Genomic DNA, 11,690 nt, shown 5'->3' on the forward strand with positions numbered 1-11,690 from the left:
CTATCACCGCGTTAAACGGGATAGACTTCAGACAGATTTAGAGCTCAAGACTGGGTATCCTTGAGGTCTTATAGGCCATCAACAGAAGCAGAATTGTACTCCAGCACAATCTGTAACCCCATGTCCTGGGCATATTGTTTACTGTACCATTACCATCAAGGCAGGGGATCGACCCTGGGTCAATGGAGAGTGCAAGAGGGCATGCCAGGAGCAGCACCAGGCCCACCTGAAAATGAGGTGTCCGTCTGGTGAAACTACCAAACAGGAAAACCTGTATGCCAAGCAGAATAAACAGCAGGTGAGAGACAGAGCTAAGAGATCCCACAACCAATGGATCAGATCGAATCTCTGCAGTCCTGTCACATCCAGTCATGATTGGTGGTGGACAATTAACCCACTCACTGGAGGAGGCGGCTCCACTAATATCCCCATTCTCAATGTTGGAGGAGCCCAGCGCATCAGTGCGAAAATTAAGGCTGAAACATTTGTATCAATCTTCAGCCAGAAATGCCAAATGGATGATCCATCTCGGCCTCTATAGTGGTCCCCAGTATTACTGATGTCAGTATTCAGCCAATTTGATTCACTCCACAAGATATCAAGAAATGGTTCGAATCACTGGATATTGCAAGGCTGTGTGCCCTGACAACATTCTGGCCTTAATACTGAAGAGTTGTGCTTCAGAACTTGCCGCTCCCCTAGGCATGCTCTTCCTGTACAGTTACAACACTGGCATCTACCCAACAATGTGGAAAATTATCCGAGTATGTCCATTACTCAAAAAGCAGGACAAATCCAACCAGTCAATTACCCCTCAACTGTCTACACTTGATCATCAGTAAAGTGATGGAAGGTGTCATTAACAGTACTATCAAGCAGCACCTGCTCAGCAATAACCTGCTCAGTGATGCCCAGTTTGGGTTCTGCCAGGACCACTCAGCTCCTGACCTCATTACAGTCTTGGTTCAGACATGGACAAAAGAGCTGAATTCCTGAGGGTGAGGTGAGACTGACAGCCCTTGACATCAAGGCTGTATTTGACCGAGTGTGCCGTCAAGAAGCCCGAGCAAAACTGGAATCAATGGGTATCGGGGCAAACTCTCTATTGAGTAGAGTCATTCCTGGTGCATAGGAAAATGGTTGTTTGACATCAGTCTTCTCAGTTCTGGAACATTTCTCTGGCAGTCCTATGTTCAATCATCTTCAGCTGCTCCATCAATGACCTTCTCTCCGCCATAAGGTCAGAAGTGGGGGTGTTCACCGATGATTGCACAATGCTTTGCACAATTTGTGACTCCTCAGATACTGAAACAGTCAAATACAACAAGATCTGGACACCATCCAGCCCTGACTCACAAGTAGCAAGTAACATTTGCGCCACACAAATGTCAGGCAATGACCATCTCCAATATTTAACCACTCCCTTGTCATTTAATGATGTTGCCATCATTGAATTTCCCACTATCACCATCCTTGGAGCTCCTAATGACTATAAACTCAACTGGACTCACCGTAAAAGCACTGTTAGAGACAAAAGAAAAACTGCACATGCTAGAATCCAAGGTAGACAAACAGGAGGCTGGAAGAACACAGCAAGCCAGGCAGCATCAGGAGGTGGGAGAGTAGTGCTGGAAAAGCATAGCCGGTCAGGCAGCATCCGAGGAGCAGGAGAATTCCTGATGGAACCCTTATACCCGAAACGTTGATTCTCCTGCTCCTCAGATGCTGCCTGACCTGCTGTGCTTTTCCAGCACCACACTCATGTCTCTGATCTCCAGCACCTGCAATCCTCACTTTCTCCTAGCATTAGGAGGTGGAGAGATCAGTGCTTTAAGTGTAAAACCCAAAACATTGACTTCTCCACCTCCTGATACTGCATGGCTTGCTGTGTTCTTCCAGCCTCTTGCTTGTCCACCATATAAACTCACCTTCTGATTCCCCAAGGTCAGTCCACCATTTAAAAGACATAAGTCAGGGATGTGATGGAACACATCCCACTTTTTAAAAATATATTTATTCATTTTTGGGATGTGGGCATTCTAGCAGGTCAGCATTTATTGCCATCCTTAGTTGCCCTTGAGAAGGTGGAGTTGAGCTGCCTTCTTGAACCGCTGCGGCCGACCTGTTGTGGGTTTACCCACAATGCCATTCAGGAGGGAATTCCAGGATTTTGATCCAGCCATAGTGAAGAAACAGCGATATATTTCCAAGTCAGGAAGTTGAGTGCCTCAGAGGGAAACTTGAAGGTGGAGGTGTTCCCATGTATCTGCTGCCCTTGTCCTTCCAGATGGAAGCAGTTGTGAGTTTGGAAGATGCTGTCTGAAATCTTTAGTGAATTTCTGTAGTGTATCTTGTAGATGATACACACTGCTGCTGTAGAGCATCGATGGTGGAGAGAGTGGATGCTTGTGGATGTGATAATAATCTAGCGGCTGCTTTGTCCTGGATGGGTATCAAGCTTCTTGAGTGTTGCTTGGACTGCACTCATCCAGGTGAGTGGGCAGTATTTCATCACACTCCTGACTTCTACTTTGTAGATGGTGAACAGGCGCTGGAGGGTCAAAAAATGAATTATTTGCTGCAGTGTCCCTAGCCTCTGACCTGCTCTTGTAGCCACTGTGTTTCTGTGGTATGTTCAGTTGAGTTTCTGCTTAATGATAACCCCCAGGATGTTGATAGTGGAGGATTCGGTGATGGCAAAACTACTGAATGTCAAGAACAAGTGGTTAGATTGTTTCTTATTGTGATGGCCATAGCCTGGCATTTGTTGGCTGTTCCTTGCCATTTGTCCAGGGGAAATAAATAGGGAAGAAGGGAAAAGAAACAGATTTTTAAGTATCAATTGCTTCTTTAATATTTTTTCAATCCACCCACCCCAACCACATGAAGAATTGTGAGCTTGACAGAGCTGTTGATCAATTGTTCAATCAGTCTAATGGAACTGTAATAGGACAGAATCACTCACCCTGAAAATGGCTCATCAATCTGGAGCCCTGTGTCAGGTTGGAGGATGGGGGAAGTGACAAACTCTCTTCTGGGCTCATTACCGCTGGCATATTTCAACATGTTAGTGGAGCTTGAAGATAGGTCTCACACTAATCCAATAAACACGACACCAGCAGCCACACTGGTTTACTTCATTAGCCCAGATCTCCCAGTAAAATGTTAGCACTTGGACAGCACGAGTTGAAAGGTGACAATCTGACAAAGATGAAATACTTTCACTCTCACACTCTCACACATTTTACTTCAAAGCTAGCAGCCGCAGTCAGGCAACTGAAGGTAAAGGAACAGTCAAGGAAAATTAAACAGCAGCCAAGGTGGATGTGAGAAGCCAGCTGCATGCGTTTTAGATACAGAGGGTTTGAATTCTTCAAGAACCAAGAAACTATCAATGAACCAAACCTTTGTGTTTGGCTTCTTGAAGCTAAACTCATCCTTTGGATGTGAATGCTGTTGGCAAGGTCAGCATTTATTGGCCATTCCTAATTGTTCTTAATTTGGTGGCGAGCGTTAAAATTCAAGGTTATTTGGTCTTGCTGCTTCCATTCACTTGATTACAGCCTGGGTATGGTTGGCATGACAGTGCCAAGGTAACTATGGGCCAGCAATAGCAGAGTTTGAACTCAGTAAGTTATGGAATGGACAGCATATCTTGAAGGACTTAGGGTGTGTTAGCCACGAAAGCTAAGGTCAAAGTATCTTATCTCTTACAGCTCTGATTTTCAACAACAAATATTCTATCATTGTCTGACTGAGCTAATTCTGAGGAAGTCATAAGGACCAATCATTATTGAGATGTCATATTGACTTGTGAGAGAAGAGTTTAGAATTTCAAAGGAGACAGACCTCATGCCTTGTCTTCTGCAAAATCCATGATCTTAATGTAACCCATAACGAGTTGCTAACATGCAATAAACTATAGCTCAGAATTCCCCACAGTTAGCTAACCAAATCAGCACCATTGATGGGAGTTGCTCATGGGGAGTCTATGGTATTCCCAAAGTAGCAGATTCCCAGGAAACTGTCACGGGAGACTGAAGCTCGTGTATGGCATTTTTCTGACACGTGGAATGCTCGGAAAGTATCCATTTCGATGGGAGAATTCAGACGGTTTTACTGCAGCAAAATAGGACTCTACATGGAAAAGGTTAGACTATTTAAAAACAATAACTCGTGAGCAACTATTCAAATGAATCAACACCACCCCCCACCTCCCCCACCCCCGCCACCCAAACCAGTCAGGTTACCACACTCACTCTCAACTACATTTCCTTACCTGATACTTCCTTTCTAACTCCAGGAGGGCCGATACTCCTACCACCAAACCCAAAAACACCCCTACACCCCAGGGCCCAACACTCCTCCCACAATCCTGGGGTCTCCGACCACACCAGAAGCCCCCAGCCGTGTGGTTGGATGTGAAATCCCTCTTTACCCAGGTACCTTAAACACTCTTCCATCCCTTTGACTAAACAGGGGTAACATGTTGGCTCAGTGGTTAGCGCTGCTGTCTCGCAGCACCAGGGACCCGGGTTCGAGTCCCACCTCGGGTGACTGTCTGTGTGGAGTTTGCACATTCTCCCTGTGTTGTCTGCATGGGTTTCCTCCGGGTGCTCCGGTTTCTTCCCACAATCCAAAGATGTGCAGATTAGGTGAATTGCCCATAATGTTAGGTATGTTAGTCAGGGTTAAATGTAGGGGAATGGGTCTGGATGGGTTACTCTCTGGACGGTTGTTGTGGACTTGTTGGGCCGAAGGGCCTGTTTCCATACTGTAGGGAATCTAATCTAATCAACAGGAGGCACTGTGTAAAAATTTATGTCCACGCTTCCCTGAAAATGGTTACACAAGTTGGTAAGGTGGCCAAGAAAGTGTATGGTATGCTTACCTTATTGGTTGGGGCATAGAGTATAAAAATTATCAAGTCATGTTGCAGCTGTATCGATCTTTAGTTAGGCCACATTTGGAATCTTGCACACAATTCAGGTCACCAAAACCATGTGGAGTCTTTGGAGAGGCTACAGAACTGATTTATCAGGATGTTGCCTGGTTTGGAGGGTATTAGCTATGAGGAGAGATTGGATAAACTTGTTTTGCTTTCATTTGAATGCCAAATGATGAAAAGCAACCTGATAGAAGTTTACATAAATATGAAAGACCTGGACAGAATGGATAATTGGAATTGTTTGCCCAGCATAGAAATATCAATTACTAAGAGACATTGGTTTAAGGTAGAAGGGGGTAAAATTAAAGAAAATGTGAGAGATAAATTTGTTACACTGATAGTGGTAAGTAAGCAGGAGGTGTAGAAGCAGATACAACAGCAGAAATTAGGAGATATCTTGAAAGGTACGTGAATAAGCAGGGTATAGAGGATTAGGTTCACATTGAGGCAAAAGGTTTTTAGTTCAGAAAAGTATAATATGCCAGCACAGGCTTTGTGGGCAGAAGGGCCAGTTCCTGTTGTGTGGTCTTTGTTCTTTGTTCAGTGTATATAGGCGGCTCCACATTGGCCACAATCAAGAATTCTTAGTCTTGAGTAGCAAGGCATGTCCTGACCTCAATCTTCTTCTAATGGCCAAAGAATTTAAACCAGAGAAGATTAAGCCATGATGTGGATGTGCTGGTGTTGGACTAAGGTGGGCGAGGTCAGAAGTCATACAACACCAGGTTATAGTTGAACAGGTTTATTTCACAGGGCTGCCTGTTTATCAGGTGAAGTCAGATCAGTTCAAGACTCACCAATACAATGTTTGCAGGAGTTCTATGTAGACCAGACTGGGTAGGAACTGTCGTTGCTTTCTCTGAAGGAACTCAATGGATTAATTGTGAGAATTGTCTATTATGGTCATTTGTTCTAATGCTAATTCACAAATGACTAGATTGATTGAACTCAATTTGCAACATTGCCGAATTCAAGGCCATAACCTTTTTGGTTGTTTGCCCAATACTGTGGGCAGTATGTTACAGCACCAAATGTTGGATTTAATGTCACAGAGAATAAGTCGGATTAGGTATAGATGGTTTCTTGATGTGAAGAGAAACGAGATTCAATTTTGATGCTCTGTGATCTTCACCGACAGAGGGGGGATTTATGATGGGTGTGAGTGCTCCTGATGTTGGTAGATTCATGATGGAATATGGACTATCATTATTCAAATTCCATCAGTGGATTTTAACTCCTGAGATGTTCCTGAACTAAAATCACTTCATAAAAAGAAAATACTGGTTTCCAAAGGCCAAAGCAATCATCTGATCAGTTTGAGCCAAACTAATGAAAGCAATGTGAAATGAACAAAGACAATCTGAGCAGAAATTAACATTTTATCAAACGCCACTGAATCTCAGTCATGTGTTTGGAGATACCTCTTATTTTTCATTTAGACCTTTCTGAGAGTTTGACCTTTCGGGTTGAAACTACTGAGCTTGAAAAAAATAACGATGCCAGACATGGGAAGATACAAGTGCACTATATTTCAGACACAGGTCTCTCAGGCATTCAGAACTGGAAGGCTTCTTCTCTCTCCTTGATCCTCCTCGCTGTCTTAATAATAAATTAAGAAACAATCATTGGGGCGGCACGGTAGCTGAGAGGTTAGCACTGCTACCTCACTGCACCAAGTACCCGGGTTTAATTCCACCCTTAAGTGACTGTCTGTGTGGAGTTTGCACATTCTCCCTGTGTCTGTGTGGATTTCCTCTGAGTGCTCCAGTTTCTTCCCACAGCCCAAAGATGTGGAGGTTGGGTGGATTGGCCATGCTAAATTGCCCTGTAGTGCCTAGTAATGTGTAGGGTAGATGGATTAACCATGGGAAATGCAGGGTTATGGAGGTGGGTCAATGAGGGATGCTCTTTGGAAGGTCAATGTGGACACAATTGGCCAAATGATCTGCTTCCACATTGTAAAGATTCGATGATTCACTGAGAACTCAAGGATTCTTCAAATTTCACTATTACTGAGGATATGAGACATCAGTTAAACAACCATTGTTTCAGGTCCTACCCTCACAAGTGAAGAACTCTAAGAATTTTTAAACTGCATTCTGTTGTCCTCGACACTCTCCCCTTTTTAATCTTTCTCACTGTGTCTGCATGTGTGTGTTAGATGACATATTTTATTATTTTCTTTGTCATTAGTAAGTAACAAGACTCCTCTTTCTTATGTTCAATAAAATCTTGTAATTGGCTTCTTGATTTTGACAAGTACTAATTGAATGCGATTGGAATGTGAGGCAGGAAACCCTGAACAAAGACAGGTCACAGGATGGCTCATTTGGAGAGGCCCTCCTACCTGTTATGATCTGGGAGGCTTAAATGCTGCTGCAGCATCGAGAAAACATGTTCCTACTCATCAATTCCACCTTCTTCCTACTTCTGGATTGACCCGGTAACAAAACTGTGATGACGTCACTGCTGGTCGAAAGTTCAGGACTGAAGGGGGGGTGCAATGAAATATTTGGAGTCCATTTAGCACTTTGTTCAGGGAAGTTGGTTGCAGAGTGGTTCTGTCACTAGGCCTGTATTCCCAAATCCTAAACTAGCGCACTGGGGCCAATGAGTTTGAATCCCACCGCAGCATATGATGAAATTTGTCTTTAATAAAAATCTGGAAATGAAAAGCTCGTCTATTGTTTGTTATAAATACCCTTGTGGTTTGCTAATGCTTTTTCATGGTCTGGCCTACATACCACAGACCCACACCAATGTAGTTGACTCTTAACTGCCCCCTGAAGTGATTTAGCATGTCACTCAGTTCAAGGGCAATCGTTACTGTCCACATCCCAAAAATAAAAGATGAGCAATACGATTTGGGTTGGAGGAAGAAGGTGCACTCGGAAGGAGGAAGAAGGTGGAATTGATGAGTAGGAACATGTTTTCTCGATGCTGCAGCAGCATTTAAGCCTCCCAGATCATAACAGGTAGGAGGGCCTCTCCAAATGAGCCATCCTGTGACCTGTCTTTGTTCAGGGTTTCCTGCCTCACATTCCAATCGCATTCAATTAGTACTTGTCAAAATCAAGAAGCCAATTACAAGATTTTATTGAACATAAGAAAGAGGAGTCTTATTACTTACTAATGACAAAGATTTGCCCTCCTGGCATAGCAGGTTCAGACCATGGACAGTGAGGTGTCAAGTGGGTAAACCTCTGAGCTAAATGGAGGCAAAATTAAAATCGCCCAACCCAGAGGAAAAAAACTAATAAAGTAAACATGGGGCAATGAGATGCTGGGACTCCATTCTGTGGCATGCAAGGTGAGTCAGACCAGTATGTGTCAATTGCATGTTTGAATGGATTTTCCTCTCTGGAAGTCAGTCAAAATCGATAATAAGACTAGAAGAAGTAGGAACAGGAATAGGCTGTTTGGCCCCTCAAGGCTGCTCGACCATTCAATAGGATCATGGCTGATTTGACATTCCTCATGTCCACTTTCCTGCCCTTTCTCCGATATCATGGGGTGGCACGGTGGCTCAGTAGTTAGCACTGCTGCCTTACAGCACCAGGGACCTGGGTTTGAATCCAGCCTCGGGCGACTCTCTGTGTGGAGTTTGCACATTCTCCCTGTGTCTATGTAGGTTTCCTCCGGGAGCTTTGGTTTCCTCCCACAATCTAAAGATGTACAGGTCAGGGTGAATTGGCCATGCTAAATTGCCGATAGTGTTCAGGGGTGTGTAGGTTCACTGCATTCATCAGGGGTAAATGTAGGGGAATGGGTTTGGATGGGATACTCTTCTGAGAGTCAGTGTGGACTTATTTGACTGAAGGGCCTGTTTCCACACTGTAGGGACTCAATGATGATGGTCTGCAACCATATCAAGAATCTATCTGTCTCAACTTTAAATATACTCATGAACTCTGCCCTCACAACTTCTGTGGCTAGGAGTGAAGAAACCCCCAAATCAGAAGGTAGCCCCCCCCACCGCAGGTTCAGTTTGCTGGCTATGAAACAGATGGGACTGCAGCATAACAAAAAACTTTTCGATAACTGGAAATCCTAAGAGAACAAAATGGCACAGAGTGATTCTGTAGCAAGTAGTTCAAGGGTTAAAATAAAAAAGGTTCCTTTTTTTTTAAGTTTTCTCTTCCAAGATCTGATCGATTTCTCATCAACCTCCTTTTTTTTTGTGCTGGAACAGTCTATTTCTCAAATGTCTGTGAGTGCACTTCAGAAGAGACCTCCTTTTAAAAACCCCTCCATAATATGGCTGGTTACTCAGAGTCACTCCAGAATGCTGTCATTTATTCAGCTAATTTAATACTGATACAGGGAAGGGGGGTAGGCTGTTGGGCTGGTTTATCGACTGAAGACATTAGCTCACAGAAGCTGAAATAAATGGGAAAAGACAAGGGGAAAGCCAATCCCAAGCTAAAGCTATCATCAGCAGCCTAAAAGCCTACACTATGTCGATCGGTCATCAGAACTAATCAGAACCTAGTTATGTGGTCCATTGCACAATCTTGTGATTGCACACAAGGGGCTTGTGTGGTTCTCAGCAATGCTATCATTCTCCGTTCTTTCTCATCTGTTGTCCTGTGGGAGTCCACTCCACATCCATCTCTCTCTCTCTCCAAGCAGCCTTAACCCTCTCCTATTCTCTATTCTCAGCCTGGACAGTAAGATTTAATCTTCGGCACATTCCCCCTGTGTCTGTATTGATTTCTTCTGGGTGCTCCAGTTCTTTCCCACAATCCAAAGATGTGCAGGTTAGGTGATTTGGCCATGCTAACTTGCCCATGGTGTTCAGGAATGAGTAGGTTAGGTGCAGTAGTCTGGGGTATAGATAGGATAATAAGGTAGGGGAATGGGTGTGGGTGGGTTACTCTTCAGAGGGTCGGTGTGGACTTGTTGGGCTGAAGGGCCTGTTTCCACACTGTAGAGATTCTATGATTCCATGAGAAGTGGTCTGTGGATTGCATAAGCTTCTGCCAAAATGACATGGACTCTTGTCAGTGAATACAAAAGTCTAATCCAACTCTGAATTACAAGGCTATCAGCACAGAGCAGGACTCTGCTTCACCATTTAAGAATGTCATGGCTAACCTTATTTTCTTCACAAAGCTGCATTATCACTTTCCCTAATAACCTTTCATTCCCTTGCTCCCTTGCAAGAATCACACCTCAGGAAGGACATACTAACACTGAAGTGTGTCCAGCGGAGATTCACACGGATGATGCCTGGAATGGTAGGGCTAACACATGATGAACGGCTGAGGATCCTGGGATTGTATTCATTAGAGTTTAGATGGTTGAGGGGAGATCTAATAGAAACTTATAAGAATATGCATGGCTTAGAAAATGTGGACGCTGGGAAGTTGTTTCCATTTGGTGATAGGCTAGGACCAGTGGGCACAGCCTTAGAATTAGAGGCGGTCAACTTAGAATGGAAATAAGGAGACACTTCTTAAGCCAGAGAGTGGTGGGTCTGTGGAATGCATTGTCACCAAACACAGTGGAGGACGGGGGTGTTAAATACCTTCAAGGCAGAGATTGAAATTCTTGATCTCGCAACGAATTAAGGGCTATGGAGAGAGTGCGGATAAGTGGAGTTGAAATGCCCATCAGCCATGATTAACTGGCGGAATGGACTCGATGGGCCGAATGGCCTTACTTCTACTCCGATGTCTTATGGTCCTGTGGTCTAATCTACTGTCTTGATGAAGGGTCCTGCCCGAAACATTGATTCTCCTCCTCCTCAGATGCTGCCTGACCTGCTGAGCTTTTCCCAGTGCCACAGTTTATCAACTCTGATTTCTCCAGCATCCGCAGTCCTCACTGTCTCCAAGAATCTATTCCCCACTACCTTAAAAATATTCAAGGTCTCTGTTGACATCATCTTTTCAGGAAGATAGCTCCAAAGACTGACAACTCTGTGAAAGGGAAGAAACAAAAATCAGCTCATCTCCCTCTTGAATTGGTGACCCTTGACTTTAAAACAATGACCTTGAGTTCAATATTTTCCCAGGAGAGGAAGCTTCCTGTCCACATCTGTGTCTGTCAAGAACCTCAGGATGTTTCAAACAAGTCACCTCTTATTCTTCTGTCCTTCAGCAAATGTAAGCCGAGCCTTTCCAACCTTTCTTCAAAAGGAAATCCACCCATTCCCAGTATAAATCTGGTGGACTTTTTTCTCCACAGTATTCATTGTATTTACATAAGGTGACCTATACTGAACACAGTATCCAGTTGTGGTCTCTGTAGTGCCCTGTGTAACTGAATCATAACCTCCCTACTTTTGTATTTAATTCCTCTCCTGATAAATAACATTTTATTAGCTTTCCTTATTACTTTGACACAGCTTTCCTTATTACACAGCCTGATGGCTCAGAGGTTAGCACTGCTGCATTATAGTAACAGGGACCCAGGTTTGATTCCAGCCTTGAGTGATTGTCCATTTGCATGTTGTCTGAGTGCGTTTCCTCTGGGTGCTCTGGTTTCTCCCCACAGTCCAAAGATGTGCAGGTCAGGTGGACTGGCCATGCTAAATTGTCTGCAGTGTCCAGGGATGTGCAGGCTCGATGGATTAACCACGGGAAATTTGGGGATCGGGTGGGATCCTCTTTGGAGGTGGGTTGGCATGGATTCGATGGACTGAATGGCCTCTTCTGCACTGTAGGGACTGGTAATAAAAGTTCTTTGAATCTTCTGCAAATAATTTCACCTCGTTCAAATTAGGTTCTGTTGTCTT

The sequence above is a fragment of the Chiloscyllium plagiosum genome, chromosome 12 (assembly GCF_004010195.1).
Source record: "Chiloscyllium plagiosum isolate BGI_BamShark_2017 chromosome 12, ASM401019v2, whole genome shotgun sequence".
NCBI classification, from domain to species: Eukaryota; Metazoa; Chordata; class Chondrichthyes; order Orectolobiformes; family Hemiscylliidae; genus Chiloscyllium; species Chiloscyllium plagiosum.